We start from the raw sequence: 14,811 nt of genomic DNA, 5'->3' as shown, positions 1-14,811 counted from the left end.
ATTTGCGTCGCACATTAAGCTAATGTGCGTGGCAAATGACTTTTTTTTTGGCGCCTAAAAGTCATTTGCGTCGCACATTTAGCTAATGTGCGTGGCAAATGACTTTTCAACATGGTGCCTGAAAAGTCATTTGCCACGCACATTAGCTTAATGTGCGACGCAAATGACTCTTATTTGCGTCGCACATTTAGCTAATGTGCGTGGCAAATGACTTTTCAACATGGTGCCTGAAAAGTTATTTGCCACGCACATTTGCTAATTGTGCGACGCAAATAAGGGTCATTTGCGTCGAGAGCTTTTTCCACGCACGATGTGCGACGCAAATATGCTTAAAAGTGCGATGCAAATGACCCTTTTTCCACTAGTGGTGTGAATTGTAATTAAAGTGTGAAGCTTTATAAGTGTTAGGATTAGGATTAATTAATTAATTGCAAAAATAAAAGTGTCGTACAGGAAGAATAAAGGATGGCCCCATAGAAGAATTGACTGGTAGTGTTTGGTTGAAGGCTGAAGCTCCAACAAGTAGCCACTCCTTCGAGGAACCACACGTTTTTTCTAAATACTAGTTAACTTGCATATATACTGTTCCGGTGTTGAAGCGGATAGAACAATGGGCTTCGAATGAAGGCCCTTTTTGAGTGTGTTGAAGATATTGCTAGCTTGAGTGAGTAGTGTCCGAATTCATCTGCACAAAGACAATGTTACTAGCTTCGGGGGTGTTTTCGAGGAAAGCCCCTCCGATGCCTAAGTAAGAACAATGCTTGGATTCTAGAGAGAGAGAGGTTCTCTAGAGAGTAGTCTTAAGGCAATAAATTGGACGTACCTTGAGGTGTGAGCCTTGGCGGCCTATTTATAGTGTTTGTATAATAAATGTCCACATAGGTCATTTATTGTTTGGTGAGCCTTGGGCCTTGTTGGCTGGACAACCTTATTTTGGAGTGTTTGTGGGTTTGATGTTGTTGCATTGAGCCATTGGGCTTTGGACTTTAAGGGCCCAATTGGTAGCCAACTGGGAGCCCAAACAACATGCCCCCAGACCCGGTCCATTTAGAAATAAATGGGCGGGTTTCCATATATCAGAAGTTGGAAAGTTTTCCCTCTCTTTTTTCAAAAAGGGACATTGGAACCATGCACTAGTGGGACAGGTGTCCAAAGGATTCTCCAGATGTGGCGTCGATCGAACGTCCCAAGATAAAGTGGAAGTTAGGCAGTTCACTGAGTTGAAGCCTATAAATACTTGACCCCAATCATCATTTGAAACTTTATTCACCAAAATCTTTCTTAAGCTTTCCCAGAATTCCGGTGGTTTCTCTTTTGAGTCTTCTTTAGATCTTCGTGAATTCGTCAGGAATCAGCTTCGGGGGTTTGTTCTATTCGATTCATCGGCAGTTTCCGCTCCGAGGAAGGTAATTTGTTTCCTATTCTTCTCTTTATCCTTCAGTTCTTTGCACTTCGGCACTCTATTTTTTGGAGTTTTGCCATGGTTGGGGGAAGGTGGAAAAAGAAGTCCGGCGTGGTGTCGTCATCCAGTGGTTCCGAGGAAAGATCGACGAAAGTCTCTTCCGAGGCTGAGGAGCGCTCGGGGAGTGGGGCTCATGCTGGGCCGAGACATAAAACTGGCGCTACTGGTCGCTTTGTCGTTCGTCCTTTCTTTCCGAGGCGGTGGGAGGAAGCGGATCCCGAGGGCAGGCTTGCTGCCTTGTTCAACGATCCGAGCGAGATTGCCGGTCCTGACGGCACGGCCGTTGATGGGGAGTGGTTGGTTGAAGCCCGTCGGGAGCGTTATCATCGGCTTGCCGAGGATCTTTATGGCATTCAGTATGCCTTGGGTTATTGGTGTGAGCTTCCACTTCAGAAGCATGCTCGGGTGACGAAGCCGGCCCCAGGTTTCATTGCATTGTACCTCCATCATTTCGACTACGGGCTTCGGATTCCTTTGGATCCGTTTGTCTCCCGCGTGTTGGAGGAGTATAACATTTTCTTGGCCCAGTTGACGCCGAAGTCAATGCGTCATATAATCGCCTACCGCTGGACGTGCGATTTCCTAGGTTACCCCCCATCTCTCGAGGATTTCAAGGAGATACACGAGCTTGGGAGGAATCAGAATGCGCAACATGGTTGGTGGACCATTACCAACAAGCGGCTTCGGAAGGGTGAATCGCAGTACCTGACTGCGTTTCCTTACGTTTCTTCGGTTCATAATTGGAAGAAGCAGTGGCTTCTTGTGCGGGTGCCCGTGCATCCGAAGCATCCCTATTACTACGCACCACCGAAGTGGTTCGTAAAGGTGATCCGGAGATGTCTAGGGTTGGTCCAGTTGATCCGGGGAATCCGGATCATGTTGCTCTGCTGGAGTGGTTCCGAGCGAAGACGACTAGGGAGCCTTTGCACTGGCTTCCTAACTTCCATTATATCACTCAGGAGGCTCTCCTCGCTGCTGCCGGTCTCAGTAGGATCTACGATAGGGGTGAGATTTCTCGTGCTGAGATCGTGCTTCGGCTGAGGTGTTCGCCTCTCCTTGGTTTTGTTTGTATCTGACTTTTCTTTTTCTTTTTTGTGCAGCGTTTGGTGAGGCCGCTATCGACCCCGAGAAGTTGGGGTACAAGTTGGAAGGTGGGGAGATTCTCGTTAGCTGCCCTCCTTACGATTTCAAGGCGAGTAATCCTCGGCAGCCGAGGCTAGAGAGTTATAAGTTTTCGGATCACGCCTTGGCTCATCTTGACGACGTCCGAGCTGACCCTTGGTCTGCTGATCGTCCTGGAGAAGCGGTTCCGAGACAGACTGTTCTGCCTGAACTGGTAACTACTTCTGATCCGGTAACCTTCTCGTTCCGTCTGTTCGGATATGAAGTACTTCGCCTTTCCCGGTGTGGAGATTTATTCTTTTCCTTTAATGCAGGGTCCCGAGGTGACAGTTACTGCCCCGGTCATTTCATCTGCTTCGTCTCCTCCCTCTTTTGCTATTCCTGAGGTAAGCATTCTTCTATTTTTCTTTTTCTTCGTTCTTTTCCACTCGCTTTCTCACTCTTATCCTCTCTAGGAGTCGCGGAGGTTAAAGAAGCGAAAATCTTCGGAAGAAGAAGCTTCTCGGAAGGGAAAGTCGGTTTTGGGGGAGAGGTCTCCGAAGATGAAGAAGAAGTCTTCGTTCTTTTCCAAGGTAACCCCTCGTCCCGAGGATCTCGAGTTTTTGAGCCGTCGGCCTTATTTGACAGAGGAGAGGGTTCAACAGGTTGTTGCTGCAGATCCGAGTCTTGCTGAGGCCGGGGAGCGATACCTTGCTCGGCAACAAAAGGAGATGGGTCCTCCTAAGAACTTGCGTCGCTTTATTCCTATCCCTGGCCAGAAGCTGAAGAGTGTGGCCGTGTTGGTGCCCAATGATCATGTGGATCAACCTTTGGCCGAGGAGGTTGCCATTCCTTCGCCGCTGAAGCCGCTGACTCCGGTGGGAGTGACTGTGCAAGACATTACTCTCGAAGTGGAGCAGGCGGAGGTGGACGTTCCAATGATTTCCGCCGAGGTTCCTGTCTTTGAGGAAGCTGCTGCAGATGGTTTGGGGGAGGATCCCAAAACTCCTCCCAAAGTAGTGGTGGATCTTTCTGACTCGGAGGCTGCGGATGGTCAACCTTCGGCTGCAGGAGGCGCTGAACAGCCTTCGACTCTACTGCTTTCTGAAGGTGGAGCTCCTGAAGGGCGTGGTACGAAGAGGTCTCGTGAGACCCTGGGTTCAACCTCAACCTCGGTGTTGGAGGGGCTGGTCCATGGTGACCCTTGAGCTGATGTTCCTTTGAAGGGGATCCCGTTGGAGGTTCGGGAAACCATGGCTCGTTACGCTCGCCCTACTGTACTGGGCGAGGATCCATCAGCTCACGTGGGCTCCATGATCGGTCCCGAGGCTGTCCATGAGAACTTGCTACGCGGGGTCCCGCAGTTCCGTGTTCCTGGGGAGGTGGCGAACCATCCAACTAAGATGGCCCAGTACCATCTGAATGAGGTAATGTATTGGGAGTTTTTGTTTGTTTTGTTCGTTGCTCTTTTGTTTTCAACTAATTTTGCTTCCCTTCCTTAGGCTGCCTATTGGAGTTCCTTTGCTGCCGTATGCCAACTCCACGACGAGAGAAGGCTTCGGAGGTTCGAGGAGCTCTATGCTCGGGACATCCCCAACCTTGACCAGAAGTTCAGCTTCCTTGTGGCCGAGCTTGCGAAGGCGAGGAAAGAGGTCACCGAATTCACCAAGGAAGGGGGTGCTGCTCTGGTGGAGATCGGTAGGGAGGTTGGCATTCTGACCTTCCAAATGGAAGAGGATGCCCTTAAGCACAAGGCTTTGGAGAAGAAGAGTGCCGAAGAGAAAACTGACTTTGAGGCCAAGCTTCTGGCTAAGGAGAAGACCATCGTGGGTCTTTGGGAGAGTAATACTCTTCTCCAGACCTCTGTTGACCGAGTCCCCGTTCTCGAAGATGAAGTCAATCGTCTTAAGGAGCAGGTTTGGGAGCTTGAGGAGCAGAAGGCTCAGATGTACACTGCCAATCAGTGCCAGGATATGTACTGGGAGGGGATCCTCGGCGCTCGCAGGATGTTCGCCAAGCATATGCCTGACTTCAAGTGGGCTGAGCATGTGCCCAAGTGGCTCGAGGCTGGGACAACTTGGTGGAGTGTCAAGCTGATAGGGATGACGCTGCCAAGGCGCGTGAAGAAGCTGACAAGGAGCAACAAGCTCGAAAGGTTGCCTCGGAAGGTGACACCACTGCGGGCGCTTCTCCGAGGGAAACTCCTCAGGAATAAAGATGCTTCTCCGAGAGCAACTCCTCAGGAACCTGCTGGTGATGTCCCTTAGGAACTCGGGCAGTCGTCTTCTTCAGAGTCGGTTGGTTCTAGTTGAGGGCCTCCAAACTTGTGCTTGACTTTCTCCCCTTTTGCCTCGGTGCTGCGTCGTACTTTAATAATTTCTTTTTGCTTTTCTTAGTACTTCGGTAGGCCGATATTTGTCTGTTGATGGTTGCCGATTTAACTTTTAGGTCATTTTTCTTTCAATCTTTGAGGATTTCTCGCTGTGTCGAGCTGTAGTTGGTATGATTGTACTTATTCCTCCAAATATTGAATGAAGAAATGGCTTTGCTTTTTCGTTTTGGCTGCTTCATTCTAATTTTCTGTACCTCCGAAGTATCTAGTTCTTTTGCCTTTAAATCCGTAGATTTTGCTAAGGCCTTTCTTTGTTTGCGAGCTCTTCAAATCCGTGGATTTGCTAAGAGACTCGTTTCGCTTTTGAGCCCTTCTGAGCTTTGCTAGATCTGTAGATCTGTTTAGAGTCTGCTTCTGAGCTCTTCAGATCCGTGGATCTGTTGAGTCTTCTTTTGAGCTCTTTAAAGTTTGTAGACGTGTTTAGAGTCTGCTTTTGAGCTCTTCAGATCTGTGGATCTGTTAAGAGTCTGCTTTTGAGCTCTTTAACGTTTGTTTCCGTTCTTCCGACTTCTTGTGGTTCGGAAACCTAGGCAAGAAGGCACGAGTCTCTCTTAGTTATGAGTTTTAGGGATCCGTGGATCTGAGCCGAACTCTCCATAACTATTCGAAAGACTTTGTTGCGAACGGATTTTCCCTGGGTATCGCGAATCCGGAGATTCTGGACGATACCTTGCGGGTTGATTTCTTGGGTTTTAGCTCCAAGGAATAGCTGTCTCGGGTTGATTTTAGCTTCAGATTGATCAGATCCGAAGTTGCATGCATGTATATATAAAAATAGCGATAGAACAAAAGACATAGAGATATGTTAAATGAAACACATGGTGCCAGTGGCTTTCCTCTTCTCATTAAACAACTTACTTGGATTACAAAGGGGGTGAGGTCATACAAAGTATTTATTGAGAACATCGGCATTCCAATGGTTCTTCAAGATTGTTCCGTCTAACTGTTTAAGCATAAAGGTGCCAGTTCTCTTTTCAGAGTGGAGGATGTATGGCCCTTCCCACGTTGCCGAGAGCTTTCCATGGATCTTTCCTTTCTGAACTGCGGCAGCGTTTCTTAGCACTAGGTCGCCGACCTTTAGAGGCCTGGCATTGACTCTTCAGTTGTAGTGTTTGCTAACCCTCTGCTGGTAAGCTGTGTTGAGAGTTCTGGCTTCGTTCCGAGCTTCATCTAGTAGATCTAGGGCTTCGGACAGGAGTTGATCATTGCTTTGTCCGTGGGTTGCATCATACTTGTTGTATGCTTGGACCCTCAAACTTTCTATTCCGATCTCTACAGGGATGACAGCTTCGGAACTGTATACCAAGTGGAAAGGCGTCTGTCCCGTGGCTTCTTTCTCGGTGGTCCGAAGGGACCAGAGTGTTCCAGGGAGCTCTTCTAGCCACTTACTCTTTTCGTCCTCGACTCTTTTCTTGAGTGCGTTGAGTATGAGCTTGTTCGCGGCTTCGGCTTGGCCGTTTCTCTGAGGATGGCATACCGCCGAGTAGGCGAGGTGGATACCGAACTGTTTGCACCACTTCTGTAGTGGTGTGTTGTCAAATTGCTTTCCATGGTCGAAGACCATTAGCCTCGGTATACCAAACCTTGTGATGATGTTTTGCCAAATGAATTTGCGGACTTGTGGCTCAGTGATGGATGAAACTGCTTCGGCTTCAATCCATTTGCTGAAATAATCGACTCCTACAATCAACCATTTCTTCTGGTTCACAGCTGAGGGGAATGGACCGATGATGTCTAAGCCCCATTGTGCAAATGGCAAGGGGTAGAGTGTTGATTGTAGGGTCTGAGCTGGTTGATGGATTGCTGGTGCGAACTTCTGGCATTTATCGCACTTTCTTGTCAGCGCTTTTGCCTCGAAAACCATGGTGGGCCACCAGAACCCGGCCCTTAGTGCCTTGTGTGCCAATGCCCTGCCTCCGATGTGATTTCTGTTAGGTTATGATACATATGACAATTCATAAATCATGCGGAAAAAACCATTAAGCTAGGAATACATATTATTTACACATAATCATTTAGCATAGTTTAGATGCATACTCTTTGTTGCGTGCCTTCCCTAGCTGCGCCTGAACCGAACAAGAACAAGTCTTTAGGACTCCAAGTGTCGTCCCTCCGTAGATAGTCCACAGCACGTCCGGATCCGCCTTAAGATTGACCAACTAGAATCGCCCTTAAGGTACTATTATTTTCGGCACTTTTAGGCAAATGTGTGACTGAATTTTTCTCTCAAAAACTCACTTTGAATACTTGAAAACTCGCTGTAAATATGTGACCCTAGGCACTTATTTATAGAGTTTATGGAAAGGAATTATAATCCTATTAGAATACAAATCTATTTAATTATAACCCTACTAGGATTCTAATTAAACAAAGTTTATCTATTAGGATTAGATTTAATCATATTACGAATCCCGGTAGCCTTAGGATTCCGAGTAACACACACGAGTGGCGCACAAGCACCGCACGCCCGCACGCAGGCCTTGCGGCCCACGCCGAGCGCACAGCGCAAGGCCCACTGTCGCAGCCTTGTCCGCGCGCGCGCCCAAGCTTCGGCTGGGCCTGGCTTTTGCGCTGGGCCTGGTCGTATGCTTGGCGTGTGGTTGTTGCGCTTGGCTTGCTGGGCGATGGCCCGGCTTCGTGCTGGGCCTTCGTCTGGCAGGCCTCGTCCGATGCTAATTCGTACGATACGCTTCCGATTAAATTCTCGATTCCGGAATTCATTTCCGATACGAACAATATTTAATATTTCCGATTCCGGAATTAATTTCCGTTTCGAACAAATATTTAATATTTCCGTTTCCGGAATTATTTTCCGATTCCGATAATATTTCCGATTCTGAGAATATTTCCGTTTTCAAAATAAAATATTGTAATCCGCCGGAATCAATATTTCTCTCTCCTCTCTCTCGAGCTGGGCGCACGTTAAGGGATACTACTAACGTACACCAACTCCATTGATGGCGAGGAAGAAGAAAGCAATACTGAATATTTCTACGACGAAAGTTGCAGCGAAGTCTCCCTCAGTAAGTTCTCACACGTCAGGCACCAGTACTACTCAAAATGATGCCCAAAATGCAAACCCAGATGCTCTGGTTTTTGACTCAGATGGCGAGGAGCTGATGCATTCTCCTCTAGTCCACCCTTCGGCTGGTATGATTCCACGCAAACTTCATGATACTATTTTGTTATTGGATCAGAATTTGGGGGTTGGTTGTAATAATACTGTGGGTGGAACTAACCCTCAGGGGAATGGAGAATCTGTTGATATTGGGGATATTGGGGGAAATAACACTGAACCTGGGGTAGTTGAACCTCCGATTGTTAAAGAACCATGGAAAAATCTGTTCACTGGATCTAAAATGGCTTCAAAAGGGGCGTCCCTATCATTTGTTACACCTGTGCTGCAGGATGGGAAGAAAATTGCTCAATTGCAGGAGGATGAAATGAATGAACTCACTGAGAAATGGAAATCATCTATGGTGATGTATGTGGTAGGGGATTCCCCTACTATAGCTTCTGTGAAAAGATATATGGAAGGGATGTGGAATTCTGTTGCTCAGCCTCAGGTGTTTTACCCGGATGATGGTTACTTCATCATCAAGTTTGTGAACATGAAGGACAGAAACCAGATTATTGCAGGAGGACCTTATACATTTTATGGGAAACCAGTTATCATTAAACCCTGGACAGCAAACTTTAATTTCTATGAAGAAGTACTTAGGGTTATCCCTTTGTGGGTGAGATTTCCTAATCTGCCACTCAATTGTTGGGGGTGTGATTCACTAAGCAGGATTGGTAGTCTGTTAGGGGTGCCACTCTTTGCTGATGAATGCACTACTAGGCAAGATAGAGTATCTTTTGCTCGAGTGTTGATAGAAATGGATATCACTAGCCCATTGCCTGATTGTGTCTGGATAGAGGATTCAAAGGAAGGGATGTTCAAGCAAGCTGTTACTTACGACTGGTTGCCACAATATTGTAAAGTTTGCTATACTGCAGGCCATGATTGTACTAAAAAGACTAAACCACCAGTACCAAAACCTGTAGCCAAAAAGGTGTGGGTTCCTAAAGCTGTCCAACAAGCACATCCAGTGTCAGAACAACAGGAGCAACCTAATGCTGTGCACACTCCTGAGATGCCTGTTAACAATGTATCTGATCCTACTCCATGGAAAATTGTGACAAGAAGGACTAAGGGATTGTCTAGAATGAGGACTTTGAGCCCTAGCAACCCATTTACTGTGTTGCCTGCAGAATTGGGTTTCAAAGAATTAACAGGAGGTGATATGGAGATGCAAAATACTACTGAACCCCCTGATGAAGAAGGTTAATCTTTGCAGCTGGAATGTGAGGGGACTTAATGATCCTATTAAGGTCCCAGAGGTAAAACACCTTATTCATACCCATAATATTCATGTTGTTGCTTTGCTAGAAACTAGAGTTAAGGAAAGCAATTTCTCTAGAGTAGTCAATAAGTTTGGGAGAAATTGGAAATGGGAAAATAATTACATTGCAAACCCCAGAGGTAGAATTTGGGTAGGCTGGCTTTATCAAGAAGTTGATATCCATGTATTACAGGTGCATGAACAATTTATTCACTGTGAAATTAGGGATAGGTATGGAGTGGTGGAATTGTATGTTACTCTGGTGTATGGTCTTCACTCCATTGACACTAGGAAGAATTTGTGGAACTCTCTTACTACTCTTGCCTCAAGTGTAGGTAGCTGTCCTTGGGTCATTACTGGTGATTTTAATTCTCCCCTGTATGCAGATGATAGAATCAATGGTACTCCTGTTTCAGCAACAGAAACCAAGGATTTTGATGAGTTTATTACAAGTAATGGGCTGTGTCCTGTAAAGAGTGTAGGACATTATTTCTCTTGGCACAAAGGCACTGGTGAAGGTAAAATTGCTAGCAGGATTGATTGGTGTTTGGGAAATGATGAATGGATTCATAAATTCAGTAATGTTCAGGTTGAATACCTAAACCCTTCCATCTCTGACCACTCCCCTTTACTGATAAACTGTCTGCCAGACAAGGTGGAGGGGGTAGACCTTTCAGATTTCTCAATTATTTGGGTGATCATAGTAGTTTTTCTGCTATTATTCAGGCAGCTTTTACTGAAGTATGCCATGGCACTCCTATGTTTAAGCTTTGGTGTAAGATGAAAAAAGTCAAGGCTGAACTCAAGAAGTTACATAGAGAAGACTTCTCTGGTATTACTGAGAAGATTACCATTGCTAGAAGTGAGCTTGATAAGGTTCAACAGAGTTTGCAAACTGGTAGATCTCCTGCTCTTCTCAACCAAGAGGTGGTGTGCATTAAACAGCTTAGGCATTGGTTGAGAATTGATGAGATAGCATTGAGACAAAAATCTAGGATCCAATGGCTAAAACTAGGTGATTCTAACAACCACTTTTTCTTTTCCACTGTGAAAGAAAGAGTTAGATTCAATAGCATTGCCATCCTATATGATGATAATGGCACTAAATTGGTTGATCCTGATCTAATTCAAGCAGAAATTCTGAGTTTCTACAAAAAGCTGCTTGGCACTTCTGCAAACACTCTTCCCTCTATTCACATTCCAACAGTGAGACATGGCTCTAGGCTAAATAATGATGCTAGACAGGATCTGTGCAGGGATGTCACTGATGATGAGATTGATTTGGCACTACATGGGATTGGCAATGATAAGGCTCCTGGTCTAGATGGTTTAAATGCAGTCTTTTTCAAAAAGGCTTGGCCTGTCATCAAACAGGATATTTATAGAGCAGTGAAGGATGTGTTTGTTACCAATTCCATGCTTCCCCAGTACAACTGTACATCTATTACTCTCATTCCAAAAGTTCCTAATCCTACAAGAGTTAAAGAGTACAGACCAATTGCATGCTGTAATGTGGTGTACAAAATTGTTTCAAAAATTCTAACTACAAGAATGCAAGGGGTGATTGGACAGGTTGTTAGTGAATGTCAATCTGGGTTTATTCCTGAGAGGCAAATTTCTGACAACATTCTGCTTGCTACTGAGCTCATTAAGGGCTACACTAGAGCCCATCTTTCACCCAGATGTATGCTCAAGATTGACTTAAAGAAAGCCTATGATTCAATTGAATGGCCTTTCTTAATCAGTGTTATGGATGCTCTTGGCTTCTCTCATAGATTTGTGCAATGGGTGTACACATGCATTTCCACTGTCTCTTACAGTGTGCTCATTAATGGGAAACCTTGTACACCTTTCAAAGCTAAAAAAGGGCTAAGACAGGGAGATCCCTTGTCTCCTTTTTTATTTGCTATTGGCATGGAATACTTGTCTAGACATCTCCATCAGTTGCAGACCAAGCCTGATTTTAACTTTCACCCAAGATGTGCTAAACTGGCTCTTACTCATCTAATGTTTGCTGATGATTTGCTTCTATTCTGTAGGGCAGATCTAATCTCTATTGACATGATGTTGGCTTCTTTTAAAAAGTTTTCTCTAGCTTCTGGTTTGGAGGCTAATATGGATAAAAGTAACATTTATGTTGGGGGTGTTTATGGTCAAGATAAAGCTGATATTCTCAATGCAGTTTCTACTCCTGAAGGTTCCTTTCCCTTCAGATATTTGGGAGTTCCCCTCTCAACTAAGAAGCTGAAGTATACTCAATGTAGACCCTTAATTGAGAAGGTGTTAGCTAGAGCTAAAGTGTGGACTGTCAAGCATCTATCTTATGCAGGTAGGCTCCAGTTGGTTCAAACAATATTGCTGAGTTTACAATCCTTTTGGTGTCAGATTTTCATCTTGCCAAAGAAAGCGATCAAAGAAATTCAAGGGTATTGCAGGGTGTTCCTGTAGACAGGCAACACTGACCCTTCAAAAAAAGCTCTGGTTGCTTGGCACAAGCTTTGCTTGCCCAAAGTTGCTGGTGGTTTGAATCTGAAAGATATGTGCTGGTGGAACAAAGCAGCTGTTGCTAAACTCCTCTGGGCTATAACTTACAAGAAGGATAGACTTTGGTGTAAATGGGTTCATGCTTACTACATAAAGGGGAGGGATGTTGGGAGCACTCAATGGCCTGTTAACATGTCTTGGCCTTTGAGGAAAATTCTGAACTCTCAAAGTTTAATAGATAGCATTGGAGGGTGGAGTGCAGTGAGTAAGGGAGGTGTCTTTTCCATTCAAATCATGTATCATCTGCTGATGGGGCCATGTGATAAAGTCAGCTGGAGGAGAATCATTTTCCATAATAAAGCTTCCCCAAAAAGTATTTTTGTCTCTTGGCTTGCTGTTTTGGGAAGATTGCCTACACTGGATAGACTTCTCAAGTGGAAAATTGTGGACTCTAATGTGTGTCCTTTATGTTCTTGTATGCCAGAGTCTACTCAACATCTGTTTTTTGAGTGTAGCTACTCTGCTGCTATCTGGTCTTCAGTTCTTGCTTGTTTACAGTTTCACAGACCTGTTTCTCAGCTTGATAATGAAGTGGTGTTGATGACAAGAGCTGCCAAAAGAACTGGTGACAGATTCAAGTTGCTTCTGATGTTCTTTGCTGAATGTCTTTATGGAATATGGCTGCAAAGAAATGAAAAAGTCTACACTCATTCCTGCAGAAGTCCCCTTGATCTGCTTAGAGATATCAAATATCGAGTGGCCTGTAGAGCCACTGATCAGCAAAGAAACTTGCTCTTGATGTAAACTTGTAGCTTAGTTTCAGTTTAGGCCTTTTGGCTTGCTGTGGGTGTTGTTGTTTTGGCCATTGTGCTTTCTGTTGCTCTCAGTGGCTCAGTTGGTTTTGGAGCTTGTACTGTTTGTAAGCTAGTTTGCTAGCTTCCTCTTTGGTAATAATAATATATTATTTGCCAAAAAAAAAAAATATTTCCGTTTTCGGCAATATTTCCGATTCCGGTAATATTTCCATTTCCGATAATATTTTCCGATACGTACCATGTTTCCGTTTCCGACAACATCTACGACTTGGATAATATTTATATTTCCGATACGATCCATATTTCCGTTTCCGGCAATATCATCGTTTCCGGAGTATTCATTTCTTGCCTGTGACGATCTTAGCTCCCACTGAAACCAAGATCCGTCGATTCCGAATATCCATAGATGGAGTATTTAATGCCATTAAATACTTGATCCGTTTACGTACTATTTGTGTGACCCTACGGGTTCAGTCAAGAGTAAGCTGTGGATTAATATCATTAATTCCACTTGAACTGAAGCGGCCTCTAGCTAGGCATTCAGCTCACTTGATCTCACTGAATTATTAACTTGTTAATTAATACTGAACCGCATTTATTAGACTTAACATTGAATGCATACTTGGACCAAGGGCATTATTTCCTTCAATTTCCACATTTGCCGAGGTGGATTTCCCTTAGGATGTAATCGGCATCAGTTGGGCCGACACATTTCAGCAGTGGGGCTGAGAATGACCTCCTCATGAGTTCTCCGTGGGCGTCCATGACGAACCTTTGGTTGAATCTTTTTAACTTTCTTGCTTGCAGCTTGTCTTCGGGAAGTTCTCCCCTTTCCTTGTATGCAATGACCGCGTTCATCCAGCTTGGTTCGGGACGTAGATTGCAGACTGTGGGGGTGGCATGTCAATGCTTCTCTCTTGGTGTACTTCCACATGGACCGACCTGTTTAGGTCGATGAGCGTTGAGCTTGCAAGTTTGGACAATGCATCCGCTTGTGTGTTCTGACCTCGGGGAATGAGGATGACTTCAAAGGATCTTAACTTTGACGTTAAAGATTTAATTTTTGCTAGGTAAGCTGTCATACTTGGCCATTTGGCCTCATACTCCCCTCGGATTTGGTTGGCTACGAGCTGAAAATCAGTCTTGAGACAAACATGTTCGGCCTCCATAGATAAGCATAGCTCTATCCCTGCGATCGCGGCCTCATATTCGGCCTCATTGTTGGTTGCTTTAAAACCGAACTTCAGGGCATATTCAATGCTTTTTCCTACTGGAGGTATCAGCACTACTCCGACTCCCGAGCCGTTCACTGTGGAAGATCCGTCAGTGTAGACTTCCCATGTTCTTTTGGTGTCATCCAACATTTCCTGATATGAACATTCGGCCAAGAAGTCAGCGAGTGCTTGTGCTTTAATGGTTGTCCTCGGCTAATACTTGATTCCGAACTCAGATAGCTCGAAAGCCCATGCAGCCAATCTTCCCGACCTCTCTATCTTGTCTAGCACTTTCTCCAGTGGTTGGTCAGTTAGCACCACTACTTGATGGGAATCGAAATAGGGTCTAAGCTTTCGGGCTGCCACCACCACTGCGTATGCTACTTTCTCGATGAGTGGGTACCGAGTCTCGGCATCTGTTAGGGTTCGGCTGGTGAAGTAGATTGGCTGTTGCTTTTTCTCTTCTTCCTGAAGGAGTACTGCGCTTACTGTCCCGGGACTGACTGCGACGTATAAGTATAGGGTTTCGCCTTCCTTTGGCCTGGCTAGTGTCGGCAGTTGGTCCAGGTGAGCCCTGAGCTGTTGGAATGCATCCTTCTGCTCTTGTTCCCACGTTAGCTCGAGGTCCACTTTCCTCGGGACGCCTTTCTTTTTGACAGGCTCTGCTTCTCCTCCTGGGAGGGTTTTTGGTTTGAGAGCTTTGAAGAAGGGTGCCCCCTTGTCCGAAGCTTTCGATATGAATCTCGAAAGTGCGGCTAACCTGCATGTTAGCCTTTGCACGTCTCTTTTTGTCTTTGGCTCGGGTAGGTCTAGTGCAGCCTGGACCTTGTCCGGGTTGGCATCAATTCCCCTTTCGCTCACCATGAATCCGATGAACTTTCCCGCTCTTACCCCGAAGACACACTTCTTCGGGTTCAGCTTCATTTTGTACTTCCTCAGGTTGGCAAAGGTTTTGGCC

The sequence above is a fragment of the Spinacia oleracea genome, chromosome 4 (genome assembly GCF_020520425.1).
Source record: "Spinacia oleracea cultivar Varoflay chromosome 4, BTI_SOV_V1, whole genome shotgun sequence".
In the NCBI taxonomy this organism is placed as follows: Eukaryota; Viridiplantae; Streptophyta; class Magnoliopsida; order Caryophyllales; family Amaranthaceae; genus Spinacia; species Spinacia oleracea.
Note: the sequence above shows the minus strand (reverse complement) of the source record.